Here is a 15,999-nt window from a genome sequence, read left to right on the forward strand (position 1 = left end):
ACTTCAAGGGCTTAAAACAAAACATGGAAAAGTTAAAAAAGAAAAAAAAAAAGGAACTATATATGTGATTTGGATTTACATATATTTAATGGAACGATGTGTTACATCTCTTGTTCTCTCTATCCTGTCCTTGCAAAAAAAAATTGGACAAAACAAACACAATATTCAATCTCTCTCTCTCTCTCTCAATTGAATCTAATGCATTACACCTACTACACCTACCTCTCGATCTAATCCCGGCAGACCTTCTTAGCAACTCAGAGAAGTGGGATCCCCACTGTACACATGACACCGCCAACCAAGTTGACAATCCAAACCTTATCATGGGCGTGTTGATCGAGTAGATTGAGGAGGAAAACCAAAGGAAGATGGCTCAGTACAATTGATATCAGTACCTTTATAAACTGCAAGTGATTCTGGGAGTGTTTGAAAAGTATTAAAGTGATCATGCACTGTTGGATTTATGTGGCCTTTAAAGGGTGCTTGTAAAATAATATAGTAGAACATGAACTCAATAGGATTGTGATCCCTCGTGGACCATACTAATCAAACAATGTTTGCTGATACCGGACTGTGCTTGACGATTTAGGCCAGTCGATTAGAAAACCCAAAGTTTCTGGGCATAGAGAACAAACCGAGAAAGGTTTTGGGTTATTCCTTGATGAGGTCGGAGCTTATACCTCGATGAATGAGCCGAGAGAATATGTGACCCATGTGTGTGATGGTGGACCTACAGACACGAGAGCCAAAACCCCATCCATGATCTATCACATGGCATGCATATCGATAGATCATTCGGGAAATCCATATATCCACAATTTATGGTGAAGCGTATGCATGTACGAGAGATACCCTTATGCGTCATAGAGATGTTGTCGCATAAGGTCTTGGTAACCTTGACTCATCTCTAGGGGAGGACCAAAAATCCACAGACTGGGATTGCAACCTCTTGGCTCATCGACCAGACTTTGGTGATCCTCTAATTAGTCATTGCTTGGATTTGGGTCATGAAAAACACTGGGTCGATCTGATAAAGCATATGTGGTTCGTAGTCCACAATTGGAGGTGGAGTGCCCCATGATTGTTAATTCAATTCCTAAATCATATGGATTCATTTCTCATCATATTAATTTAATTATGTTTGTTTTATGATAAAAATTGTTTTAGAATTATTATTTGAATTTTTATGAGTCTTTTGATATTTTATTTATAATTTTTGTATTTATAAAAATAAAGTTATTGATTTTATAAAAATATAAAATTTAAATAATATTTTAGAACTTAATTTATTAAACATTATGGGGGCCCATAGTGCACATGGGCCCACCATGTACCATGTGAGTGGGGTCCACTATGTACCATGTGGGTGGGCCCCACATGTGCCACACATGGGTGGCACGCCCCACCTCTTAGTTGTTTGTTTTGTTATCTAGTTATTCAAATTTAGGAAAGGTATATTGTGGCATGTGATTTAATATTAGAAGCGGAAAAGATTGACCACATCTTGTCCTAAATATTGAAAGCATATCTTGACTTGACATATTTTTTAATAGTAATAGAAATAATATGTTATTTTATGGAATGAATAATATTTAAATAAGATTCAATTTATTTAAATATATTGATGGGAAAATGGTTTGAGTGATAAGGAGATAATGATCCAAGCACCTTCCATAATGTTGATGGTCCATCTATGAAATGGATGTCTCAAATCTCTCACCCCACAAGTCACATTGATCAACGGTCCATATTCATTCTCAAAAAAGAAGCAAACTATGAAAAACCTTAAACCTAATTGTTCTCTATAAATAAGGGTGCACCATCTCTCTATTCTCTACACTTTTATCTCTCCCACAACTTTCTCTCTCTCCCATTGGGGCAAGCCCCACTCTCCTTCCTCTAGGTCTCTCTCTCTCCAACGTTTTATCTCCTAAGCTTTTAGAGGGGCATGCTCCAACCCTAGGTCTCCCACTTTCTCTCTCATGCTTTAAAAATAAAAAGGGTTGGGAAATTAGGGATAAGCCAAGAAAATTTTGGGGGTTAGAATTTGTAGAAATTTAAAGGTGTATACTCAGTTTAGCCGAAATTTGCTTTCCCGATTTGAGATTGAAGCTAAATCATTAATCAAGTGCTGTCGGATGTTGGTGACACGATATGGGGTATAATAAGCCCGGTTGAGGTAATCTCCGGCACTCTTTTTTTTTTTTCTTGCCATTTTTAATTATATTGGTTTTATATTCCTAAGCATAAGAATTGTGGATATTTGCTTTGTTTAAAGAAAATTGGTTTAATGGCATCAAGGTTTTAAGATCTTACATTTTTTAGTTTTATTTTCTTTGAAGCAAGAATTATAGTAATAAGACTACTTGTAAGTGATCTTTGCCAAAAGAAAAGAAAAAGAGTGAAAAGAAGTAAAAAAAAAAAAAAAATATTCCCCGAAAAGATCGCATTAGTCTTTCTTTCATTGGTATCAGAGCTATTGATACTTGACGTCATTAGTTATCTTGTTCTCGTTACTAAGTCTAGATCAAGCTTTGGAAAGAGATATATGAACGTTAATGACTTTTGTGGTCACGTAATACACTCACAGTTAAGAATTATTGGAATATTCAAACACTGAAAAGGCTCTCTGTATAATGGGCATTCTGGGTTATATTGGAGCAATTATATGAAGATAATGGTGTATTTTTCTATTGTATACTCAGTAATATTGTGTGTTTTTTAGAGTAGGATCTACCTACAAAAGTTCAATGGGAGATCTTTAGGGAATTGAAAGTTACGGACTCATCAATGAAGGATGTCAGTTCCGACCCTGCAAAATCCAAGAACTGTCTATTGAGTTCCGTGATTTTTTCCACCAATGATATGATTTTATTTCTTGCTAAAATTTTATTATAACTTATAAAATTGAGTCTAATTGAAGAAATTCCTTGTGATTTGAAAGATATGATTGATTTATTGAAGAATATGCAAGTGTTGTTTTCTACAACAAAATTATTTCCATGATTTGAAAGTCAAGATTTTATTTCTAGTCTTAACAGAATGTTTTATGGCTCACACTAGACTTTCATTCAGAGTTTAGTTTCTAATAAAATTTATTTGATAGAGAAATATATATAGGAAGAGAGGAATAAAAATTTTGGATTAAAGAGAGGTCATCCTGAATTTTTTACAATTTGGTAAGTCCTTCATTGAAGATATGAATAGCTATATTTATCAAGCCTACTTAACAGAGTGATACAAGGCTTGTAGAAATATAGGTGTTACTATTATGTGTCTACTTTCAAACAAATTTGGTTTGAAAGGGAAACTCCATGATGGTTGAGAGAAAAAACAATTTTACTAGATAATGTTCATCATAGAATTCTGCAATATGATTTATTTTGTGACGTGAATGTCACTTATTTATTTCTCTGAAGAAAACTATTATTTGGAATTCACACTATAATGTTGGTTTTGACTCTAGTTTTCAACACAAATATTTCAGGAAGAAATTCTTTAAGGATTGATAGAAACCAATTTTTTATTGAGAGGTGCTCAACCTGAATTTCACTGAAAATTTGCTTTGTGACGTAAATGTCACTAAAATGAATACTCACTAAATGATATGATTTACGGATGTAGCTGAGCACTATTTTATATTTTTTTAGTCTATTTCAATACTCAAAAAGATTCGAAGATTAACTCTTTATGAGTTGAGAGATATCATATTTTTATCATGATATGCTCAAGTTCTATTCTACAATAAATTAAAAAGATGTGGCATGTTAAGGCACGTCTTTGGATTTCTAATTATGAAAACATTTTTTAGGGCTCATTTAAAAAGGTTTTATAGTGTGGTTTATTATAATAAAACTTCAAAGAGAGGTAATACAAAGTTAGTAAGATATGACACTCTATGTGAAAAGTATTCGATCTAAGAATAGTAGAAAAAAGTAGAAACACAATACCTATAAAAGCATATTGGTTTCTTCGAAATGAAAGGATATATAGAGAGACTTGGTGGTAGCATAGAAACGCTAAAGATTAGTGGGAGAATCGAAATTGTGATATTTAAAATAATGGGACGAAGAAGAGATTTCCTTCACGGTGTAAGACGAGAGAATCCAAGTGCCGAAGAGATCGACACTTTGTGACATGTAAAACCGATGACCAATATATTTTTCATCAGTTATGTACATTTTCAAGATCATCAAAGCTTGTCCAACAAATAAAACGATGAATAAAAAAAGCTTAGGTACCACACTACATGGTTTTAAGGTATGAAATATATCTCATATTACATAGTAAGATCATATAGGGAAAGATGATTCAATAACTTTGTTTGATATGACTTGGTTATATTTTGGCTAATTATTTTATGAATATGTATGGAGTGTATGAACATTAAGTGATAAGTGCTAACAAATTTGAAAGAGCCAGTTTTGAATACCTTGTGTTTTTGTGCCTCCTTGTGCTTGAGTATGAACTATTTAAGGTAGTGATACACATGGAGATGTGATTTGATCAAAGGCTTTGAGCCCTAAGGATGAAACACGAGATATGGGTGTGGCTCATTCAAATATGTAAGCACAAATGGAGTGTTCTGATGACACTTGGTCTTGGTGACTATCATCTCAATAATATATATAATATGATGTGTTATATGTGATGATGATCTCTTGATAAATTTTCTATAATTGCCAAACATGAAGTATTTTGTCAAGGCTTTAATAGACATTATTTAGTCATGTTTTATTTTGGATAAAATTATAAGATGGTATATATGATTTGTTTTTATGGCGTTGAACTTGACATGATAGGAAATTAAAGGTGAATGCTGTAAAATGATTAATGAAGGATAAGCATGTATTTTAAAATTAAATTGGATTATTTGATAAAAACCTAAGTCCATGAATATAGTTTTGAGAAAACCACATAGTCTTGCAAGGTCCATTAAGTATTTATGAAAATCATTTTAAACTGTCATACTATTATATAACTATTACTTGTGAATGCATATATATATATATATATATATATATATATATATATATATATATACTAAGTCAATTTTTTTTATTAAAAAAAAAAAATATTGTGTCTTGAAGGTATTTATAAAAGTGGGAAAAAAATTATCATGCACTGTTTTTTTTTTAAAATACCTATATGCCTTGACCCATGTTTCTAGTTATTTAGAATCCTTGATTATCTAAGACTTTGAACCATAGAGAATGTTATAGGAATGTCATCATGCTAGGCTTCCTTGATACGTATTGTGTTGATTAGATAATTTGGTTTGTATGAATTTACGACCATGATGTCTAGTAACGTTGGACCTTTTTAGTTCATGAAGATTTTTTTATATTGTGAAACCAACGGGTATTAAATTACATATTGCATGAGACTTGATATGTTACCTCATGACATATGCATAAGAATGTTGAGAATGTATATGTTGTATGTACAATAATTGAGTGGGAGCAGCTACAGTCCCACGCTTTTTAGCTGCTTCGATATTCAGATATACAGGTGCAAGCTATCTCATGGATCCAGATGATGCGAAGTCTACATCTAGATATGTATTTATGTTTGGAGGGGGTGCAGTTTCCTGGAAATCAAACAAACATGATGCCATGGAGGCAGAGTATGTGGCGTGTTATTTGGTGATCGAGAAGGCCCTATGGATTAATAAATTTCTTAATCGACTTGACTTTCACCTCATAGGTTATGAGGTAGTAAGAATTTTTTGCGACAACACGACGGCGATATGCGTGTCAAAAGAGCTACGATTTCATAAGAACTTCAAGCATATAAAACCATGTTTTTATCATTTGAGGAATGATGTGAGATTAAGAAATATAGAGATCCAGATAAACTAAATATTCATGTAGGAGCATCTGCTAGTATGTGACATGCCAGATAGAACAACAGGCTATAATATTGTTCACCCATGGAATCCAAATGTATGGTGCTGGTTGAATGGCTACAAAAGGTAGCAGCTTATTAGAAGAACTCTTTTGAGCCCATGAACATCCCATGCGATGAGGGTACATGATGGTCTTCTGCGACAATAGGCCCATGATTCGCGATGCGATGTAAAAGATGAGCTATGATCACTTTTGGGATGAGATCCGATCAGCAAAGAGAAAAATGTATTGCTTCTATAAATCCTTATGTGAAAGGATTGATAACGAAAGCCATGATTAATGTATTGAGAAAATAAGTAAAAATACTTGAGAGATATTGTAATTGGGAGAGAGAGATGAGAAAGAGAGAATCTGAGGCCTTCAAATGCCAAGTGGGAGATGTTGGATTTATGTAGCCTTTAAAGGCTTTATGAGTGCTTGTAAAATGAAATAATATAATAGAACATGAACTCAGTGGGAGTGTGGTCCCTTGTGTACCATACTACGTAAACGATGTTTGCTGATACCGGACTGTGCTTGACGATCTAGGCCAGTCGATTGTAAAACCCGAGGTATCTGGGCATAGAGAACAAACCGAGAAGGGTTCTGGGTTGTCCCTTGTGAGGTCGGAGCTTATGCCTGAATGAATGAGTCAAGGGACTGGGTGACCCTTGGTGGGCCTACAGAGACGAGGGCCAAAACCTCATCCAAGATCCATTACACGACATGCATATCGATATATCATTCGGGAAAGCCAGATATCTACCTTTTAGGGTGAAGCGTATACATGTGCGAGCGGTACCCCTATGCGCCATAGAACTGTAGTCACATACGGTCTTGGTGACCTTGACTCGTTTATAGGGGAGGACCTGAAATCCACAAACTGGGATTGCGACTCCTTGACTCATCGACCAGACTTTGATGACCCGCTAATAAGCCCCTGCTTAGATTGTGAGTCATTGGAAACACTGGGTCAGTCTGATAAAGCAAGTGTGGTCCGTAGTCTACAGTTGAAAGTGGAGTGTCCCATGATTGTTAATTCAATTCCTAAACTATATGGATCCATTTCCCATCATATTAATTTAATTATGTTTTTTTATGATAGAAATTATTTTAAAATTATTATTTAAATTTTTTTGAGTTTTTGATATTTTATTTATAATTTTTAAACTTATTAAAATTAAGTTATTGATTTTACAAAAGTATAAAATTCAAATAATATTTTGAAATTAATTTATTAAATATCATGGGAGCCCATAGTGCACATAGGCCCATCATATACCATATGGGTGGGACCCACACGTGCCACACATGGGTGGCACACCCCACCTCTTAGTTGTTTGCTTTGTTGTCAAGTTATTCAAATTTAGGAAAGGTATCTTGTGGCATGTGATCTAATACTAGATATGGAAAATATTGATCACATCTTATCCTAAATATTGAAAGCATATCTTGACTTGACATATCTTTGAATAGTATGGGAAATAATATGTTATTTTATAGAATGAATAATATTTAAATAAGATTGAATTTAGTTAAATATATTAACGGGAAAATGGTTTAAGGAAAGGGGATAATGGTCCAAGCACCTTACATAATGTTGATGACCCATTTATGAAATAGATGGCTCAAATACCTCACCCCACAAGTCACATTGATCAACAGTCCATATTTAATAACAAAAAAGAGACAAACTATGAGAAACCCTAAACGTAATTTTTCTCTATAAATAGGAGTGCACATTCTCCCTATTCTCTACACTTTCCCTCTTCCACAACTTTCTCTCTCTCCTCTCTCTCCCATAGGGACATGCCCCACTCTCTCTCCTCTAGATCTCTCTCTCTCTCCAGCTTGCTCTCTTTAACCATCGCTCTTAAGCCTCTAGAGGGGCACGTTCCTAACCCTAGGTCTCTCACTTTCTCTCTCATGCTTTAAAAATACTAAAGGTTGATAAATTAGGGGTAAGGCAAAAAAATTTTTAGGGTTAGAGTTTGTAAAGATTTAAAAGTGAATACTCAGTTTGGCCGAAATTTGCTTTTCCGGTTCAAAATTGAAACTAAACCGCTGATCTAAGAAAGACCACATATTTTGGTCTATTTGGGTCCCTAAGAAAATGAAACCTCTCTCTATTAAAAGAAAAAACGAAAACAGAGAGACCCTAGAATGGTAATGGTTATGAAGATACCTTGCATTGGCATTAAAAGAGAAATACACCCAAATGAAGTCAATAAAAGAAAACCTAGGTTATCTATATCAATCCTACCAGGCCAATTGAATCATTTCTTTTAACTGGGATAGAAATAGAAAGCAAAAAAAACCAAGAAAGAAGGTAAATTTTGGTCTATTTGGGTCCCTAAGAAAATGAAACCTCTCTCTATTAAAAGAAAAAAAGAAAACAGGGAAACCTTAGAATAGTGATGGTTATGAACATACGTTGTTGCATTGGCATTGAAAAATACACCCAAATGGAGTCAATAAAAGAAAACTCAGGTTATCCATATCAATCCTACCATGCCAATTTAATCATTTCTTTTAATTGGGATAAAAATAAAAAGCAAAAAAAACCAAGAAAGGCCACAAATTATGGTCTATTTGGGCCCCTAAGATATTGAAACATCTCTCAATTAAAAGAAAAAAAGAAAACAGGGAAACCCTAGAATGGTGATGGTTATGAATATACCTTGCCTTGGCATTAAAAGAGAAATACACCCAAATGGAGTCAACCTAGGTTATTTATATCAATCCTACCATGCCAATTGAATCATTTCTATTAACTGGGATAGAAATAGAAAGCAAAAAAAAACAAAGAAAGAGGACAAATTTTGATCTATTTGGGACCCTAAGAAAATGAAACTTCTCTCTATTAAAAGAAAAGAAAAAAACAGGGAAACCTTAGAATGATGATGGTTATGAACAGACTTTGCATTGGTATTGAAAGAGAAATATACCCAAATGGAGTCAATAAAAGAAAACCCAAGTGATCTATATCAATCCTACTATGCCAATTTAATCATTTCTTTTAATTGGGATAAAAATAAAAAGCAAAAAAATCCAAAAAAGACCACATATTATGGTCTATTTGGGCCCCTAAGAAAATGAAACATCTCTCTATTAAAAGAAAAAAAGAAAACAGGGAAACCCTAGAATGGTGATGGTTGTGAACATACTTTGCTTTGGCATTGAAAGAGAAATACACCCAAATGGAGTCAATAAAAGAAAACCCAGATGATCTATATCAATCCAACCATGCCAATTGAATCCTTTCTTTTAATTGGGATAAAAATTAAAAGCAAAAAAAAACCAAGAAAGACCACATATTGTGGTCTATTTGGATCCCTAAAAAAATGAAACATCTCTCTATTAAAAGAAAAAAAGTAAGGAAAAATATCTCCATACCCCCAGTTTTTAAGTTTCATTTTTCACTAGACCCATAGTTTTAAAACATATCTTAGTGCATGGAGTTCCATGTATTATTTCTTATAACCATTTAAACCAACTTTAGTCTTTTTTTTTAACCTAAATAAATTTGAAAAAATATCTTTTATTACCCAACTCTCACTCCATTTCTCTCTCCTCGTATTTCCCAATCCCCTCTCTTTTAATTTTTTTTTTTTTTTTTTGAGATAAGTAACCTCTCCCTCTCCAAATTTTTTTGGGTAAGTAACCTCTCTCTCCATGTACATGCAAACATCCACCGACTCTCTTTCTCCCCCTTTTTCTCTCTCTGTCACAACCCCTCTCCATGTAAAAGGAAGCCGGTGATGGCCTTTGACTTCAATCTCCTCTAGAACCCTCCACTTTTTTATAGATTTCATCAAAGGCAGGTTTTGGGTGTGTTTCTCTCTCTAGGTTATTCTACAATTTTGGGTGTGTTTCTATCTCTAAGTTATTCTACGATTTTGGGTGTGTTTCTCTCTCTAAGTTATTCTACAATTTTGGGTGTGTTTCTCTCTCTAGGCAATTCTGCAAGTTTGGGTGTGTTTCTCTCTCTAGGTTTGATTGAAGCTGTTAATGGGTTTGTGTTGGTTTAATTATTTTGAGGACTTCTTGACTATGTTTTCAATGGACAACCGGCAACCATCGCAGGGCCCGCCTGGCTGCGTGATGAGAAGAATGAGAGTGATGTTTGCATACGCATGGAGAGAGAGGTTACCCAAAAAATGGAGAAAAAAAGATTTGGGAAACACGCGTGAGAGAGAAAAATGGAGAGAGAGTTGGGTAATAAAAGAAAAATGAAGAAAGGGATGGGTAATAAAAGATACGTCTTTTAAAATTTATTTAGGATAAAAAAATAAAAATTCAATTTGGATAAAGTTGGTTTAAAGTGTTATAAAAAATAACACATGGGATTTTCATGCATAAAGATATATTTTAAAACTTCGACTCTAGTGATAAATAAAATTAAAAAATGAAGAGTACGGAGATATTTTTTTCAAAAAAAAAAACAAAAAAACCTTAGAATGGTAGTGGTTATTAACCTACCTCGTATTGGCATGGAAAAAGAACACCACCCCCATTAGATAAATACACTCCAATCATAAAAAAAAATCTTGTCTTGAGATAAATCCACTTTAGAAAAAAAAATCCATCCAGCATTTTAGAGAGAGAGATAGTATTATGCAATAAATTGGTTCATCTTTTTATTTTGATAAAAGAGTAAGCTTTCTTTCTTTACATAAGAGGGAAAGGTCAAAGAGCTTCGAAAGAGAAGTTAGAGAAAGTGAGAGAGAGAGAAAGGGAATATGGGTGACTCTAGTGGGAATGGAAAAGTTGATAGAGGGAAAAAATTGTGTAAAAGTTATAGAGAGAAAAGAACAAAAAGTAGGGATGGACTTTTTTGTCAAAAAGATAAAATGGTTTTCATAAGGTCAAGTCGATGGACAATGGAAAGCTTCAACTATTTATTTTTTTTTATTTTTTATTTTTTATTTTTATTTTAGCCGTTGTGCATAATCCTTGAGGTGCAATAAATGGAGGGTGAGGGTGAAAATGACTGCAATCCAACTTCAACAATTTTAGTTGTAACAGGAAAGAAATCGCACCGTTGGTTTTTTTAATACGACAAAAGAAGCAAATTAAAAAAACCACGTTTTTCAAGATGGAACAGCTCTCCATTAAAGGCTGAGAACCCAAAAGAATGTCGAACCATTGCTTCATCTATTTGAAGGTAGTCAAGAAAATTAGTGGAAAATATAGATTTTAAGTTTTGAAAATAATTTAGTAACGAATTTTTTAACCCTTAATTTTTAAAATTTTTAGTTTTTATAGATGTATTCAATTTATATTATTTTTAAAGTTTTAAATTTTATAATTAAATAAAAATATATATTTTAAGGAATGATGATGGGTATTACACAATATCACGGTGTAAAAGGGTATCTTTTACCTTTTGTTTTAAGAAATCTCATTTTACCCTTCTCATAATGCTCCCACTCTCTCTCTCTCTCTCTTTCTACAAAATCGGGTTTTACCTATTTTCTTTTGAAACCCAAAATCACTTTTTACAAGTACAGGACAATCAATGTCGGAACGTGACAGCTCTTCTTCCCATTTCTTTTTTTTTTTTTCTCTAAAAACGAGAACCTTTTTTCATTTCTCTCTCTTAAAACATCTCCATTCACAAAACCCTTTTGAGACAATGACCCGCTTTCCTTTCTCTCTCTAAAAACACTCTCCCTTCACAAATCCCTTAGAGAGCCATGGAGGGCATCTCCCCTCCACAAAACCCTCCGTTCCTTTCTCTCTCTAAAACCATCGTCCCTTCACCACGTAGAAAAAGCAAATTGGGAAGCAAAATTAAGTAATGAGAACCCTCGACTGGCTATCCAAGTCTATCGTCATTTTTATCTTTGCATGATAGAGCCTAGGTTCTAAACAATCAAATTAGAGCCTACTTTCGTATAGTATTTAGAAATGAGGTTTCAACACTGATAATATTTGTGATAACCTTGAAATATATTTTCATTTTAATTTAGAAAGTTTCAAACTTCAAAAATAGTGTAAATCGCTAGTTCTATAAAAACTTGAAAATCTTGAAAATTTATAGTCTAAAAATCCATTATAATATACACTATTTTCAAAACTTGAAATCCATTTTTTCTCACATCCATTCTTGATGTCGAGATGATCAATTTGAGGATATTTGAGCATCAAAACCTCTACTTCTAATGATATTTATAAAGTAGGCTCAAATTTGATCGTTTAAAACCTCGACTCTATATAAACTTTTTCCATCTGTAAATAATATCATCATTCCCCTTTGATTAATCATTTTACTTTGATAATAGAAAAATAAAACCACAAAACCTACTCCCAAATACAAGTAGTTGAATCCATTGCAATTCTCTACCGGAATGAGACCCTATCAACCAGGTAAATTATATATTTGTAACCAATGGCCACTCCTCCCATAATTATCAAATGGGTAGCACCTCATCGGAAAGGAAAAGTACATAAAAAGTGTGGTCATGGAATCAATCACCTCATAAGTATGGTCATCGGAAAGGAAAACTTAAAGTTCTTTCACAATATGAGCGAGAGATCAAACATGAAAGACATAAACTTTCTTAATAAAGAGAGCTAGAAAGATAAGGTGTAGAAATTTTTTTTGGTAGAGACAATCTTTTTTTATAAGCTTTGAATAAGATTAAGGTTTTTTAGGATTTTCTTTGACTTGTCTTTTCTTGTGATATTAAACATATACCATCAATCAAGGGTGACTTGTGGGATGAGAGATCTGAGTCATCCATGACGGTGACTTGTGGGATGAGAGATCTGAGTCATCCATGGCAGTAACTTGTGGGATGAGAGATCTGAGTCATACATTCTATAGATGAGCCAGCAACAATATGAAAGATGCATGAACCATTATCTATTTTTTCTAAATCATTTCTTCATCAATAGAAATTAAATAAATTAAATCTAATCAAAATATTGTGCATACCATCAAAATATTGTGCATATCATACTCTGAACGTAGTGTTGCATGGTCATTAGCGCTAACCAACTAAGCCCATACGCAGCGCTTTGGGCAACAATAAACTTAATGTTATGCTTAATCGGATATTGGGAAGTTTTGTTTTGATCAAATTAGTCTTGGTTGGGGCAGTAACCGCAAACCAAAATCTTCACTGCAATAAATTTGGGGCTGTTTTATACTTTTATCGATGCGAAATTTGGGTTACTAGGAAATTGACAAATTTGAAACACATGTTGATTTTAATACCGTGAAAATCCAACCCATTGGCTATCTTCATTTTAAATCATTTTAAAATAGGCAATTATCAAGGGTGTGAGTTCTCTAGGGCTAGGGCCCCAAACAATCAAATCTAGACGCACCTTTAAATAGCGTCATAATATATTTTTATGTGTTGAAAATTTTTGTGGGGGCTTGAAACTTTATTTTCATATCTAATTAAAAAATTTAAAGCTTAAAAAATAGTGTAGATCGAGCAGATCTATAAACGCTTCAAAAGTTTTAAAAACTAACGGTCCAGATATACATTTCAAAAAAGTCTATTTTCAATACTTGAAATCCATTTTTGTTTATATCCGTACATTTTGAGGTTGAGATGATCGATTTGATGATTTTTGATGATCACAATAACCTTTTTTTCGTGGAATGAGATGATCGATTTGATGATTTTTGAGAAACACAATAATCTTTTTTAGTGGAATTTTGAAGTGTGCTTTAATTTATTTGTTTAGGGCCTCGTCTTTATATAATCTTTTTCCAATTATCAAACCTTTTTTTTTTTTTTAGTACAGGAATTTAACTTGAGATGTAGCGCAGCTAAATTCCCTAAGTGCTAACCATTAAAGTCCAAGCCTGATGTCTACAGTCAAAATCATCATTGATTTAGAATTGTCAAACTTCTTCAAACTGAAGTAGTTAAATCAACTACTTTATCGACAGAGTATTAAAAAAGGAATCACTTTGAATGTGATGCCGACCTTATATAGGATGACGAGAATGAGTTCAATCAAAATTTAATGCATGGCCCAATATGAGACCCACTAATGCAGTATTAGCCCCCAGTTTCTATGAGCTGGATTTCCAAAGTCTCGAAAGCTTAAAGAGAGAGAGATTCTATTTGAGACAACCCACCATAAAACCCGTTTACTTTCTCTCTCTAAAAACACTCTCCCTTGGAGACCCATGGAAGGCATCTCCCTCTACAAAACCCCTTTTCCTTTCTCTCTCTAAAACCATCCTCCCTTCGCATAGAAAAGGCAAATTGGGAAGCAAAATTAAGTAATGAAAACCCTTGACTGGGCTATCCAAGGCTATCGTCATTTTTATCTTTGCATAATCGATGATTTACTAATTACATGCACAACAACACCGTATATCTATAAAGGGTGGGGTCTATATAGAGCCTAGGTTTTAGAGCCTACTTTCGGATAGTGTTTAGAAATGTGGTTTCACGCTGAAAATATTTGTGATAACCTTGAAATATATTTTCATCTTAATTTATAAAGTTTCAAACTTCAAATATAGTATAGATTGTTAGTTCTATGAAAACTTGAACATCTTGAAAATTTATGGTATAAAAATGCATTATAAAATACATTATTTTCAAAACTTGAAATTCATTTTTTCTCAAGTCCAATCTTGATGTCGAGATGATCAATTTCAAGATATTTAAGCATCAAAACCTCTTCTTCTAATGATATTTTTGAGGTAGGTTCAAATTTGATTGTTTAGAACCTCGACTCTATATAAACTTTTTCCATCTGTGAATAACATCATCATTCCCCTTTGATTACTCATTTTGCTTTGCTAATTGAAAAATAAAACCACAAAACCTCCACCCAAATACAAGCAGTTGAATCCATTGCAATTCTCCACCAGAATGAGACCCACATTTAGCCGATGGACCCGCCACAACGCAAAATATTCTCTAATTCCTCAAGGTTTTATTATATAATTGTAACCAATACAAAGTGGGCCACTCCTCCCATAATTTTCAAATGGGTAGCACGGGAAAGTACATAAAAAGTATGGTCATGGAAGCAATCACGTAAAAAGTAATAGTATGGTCATGGAATCAATAGCATAAAAAGCAATAGTATTATGTTTTCCCTAAAAAGTAATCAATTGCATAAAAAGTAATTTATAGGATGCTGATAACTCTATTGCATACTAATCCCGTTATATGTACAACACAGTTTATTGTTCCCTAATTTTAGTGCATCACAATTCAGAGGATGATGATGCAGAAGAGTCGAATCCCAAAAAAGAAAAAGCAGCAGGGGCCGTCAGATCCTTTATTTGGGGGAGCAAAATAGTCATATGGACTACGAAAGCAAAGAGGAGAAGATTGAGATTGATTCCAACCAAGATAATATGGAAGAGTTTGAGGGAGTGATCGAAAAGGATTGAAATTAGGATGAGGGTAACTGAGATAGAGAAACAGAGTGCGTAAAGGATGATGAGGGTAGCCCCTACATAGGAGAGGCTGGAGAGCTCAGTGTTGATGGTGAGGCCAAAGACTGCAGAGATGGTTGTTATGGCGATGGCGACTGCGGTGTTGTGGAACACATCGCCTATAGCATCCACCCACCTGAGAGAGACAGAAAGGGGGCAGGTAAGCTGGATTGGTTTAAAAAAGAAAAAATTCTCCAAAGACATATATCTGTGTAATCACCCGGGTATGGCAGGGTAGAGGAGCATCCATAGTTGGAGCAAGTAATCTGAAACAAACAAAGGAATAAGGCATTAGTAATGTATACCCTCTGTTTCTCTCTCTCTCTTCCTTCTCTCTCAAAGAGGAAGAGAATGTAGAATTATGAGTAAAAACAGGAGCACTTATAATTGGCTTCTTCCTTTTATTGAGATTTTACCAAGGATCTAACTCAGAGTAGTAGGATGGATGGATGGATGGATGGATGGGATTCATACGAGATAGGCCAAACGCTCTGAATCTATTCCTCAAAATTGTAACTACTACCAAAAGATTCCTTAAAATTGTAGAATAGCATTAATGCATAGAGATTTCTGAGCAATTACCATATGTCACCATTAAAATACTGGATCTGAGGGCCATCACGAAAGTATAGCTGAGCCCCTTGGGTATTTCTTCTCCTCTTGCACACAAACCGAAGATAA

The 15,999-nt window shown here is 33.9% G+C and overlaps 1 long non-coding RNA gene across 1 annotated transcript; it reads right to left on the reverse strand.

Annotated features, from left to right (window-relative positions):
• Nucleotides 1-14,795: 14,795 nt before the first annotated feature.
• LOC110007871 (uncharacterized) lies at nucleotides 14,796-15,997 on the reverse strand. The gene is made up of 3 exons (XR_016043516.1): nucleotides 15,901-15,997; nucleotides 15,539-15,584; nucleotides 14,796-15,454 (listed from the first exon to the last, which is right to left on the reverse strand). It is a non-coding gene; the product is annotated as an uncharacterized LOC110007871 (long non-coding RNA).
• Between the last annotated feature and the right edge of the window lie 2 nt (nucleotides 15,998-15,999).

This window comes from Amborella trichopoda, chromosome 11, assembly GCF_054954075.1.
Source record: "Amborella trichopoda isolate Santa Cruz 75 chromosome 11, AtrichopodaSantaCruz75HAP2 v2.0, whole genome shotgun sequence".
In the NCBI taxonomy this organism is placed as follows: Eukaryota; Viridiplantae; Streptophyta; class Magnoliopsida; order Amborellales; family Amborellaceae; genus Amborella; species Amborella trichopoda.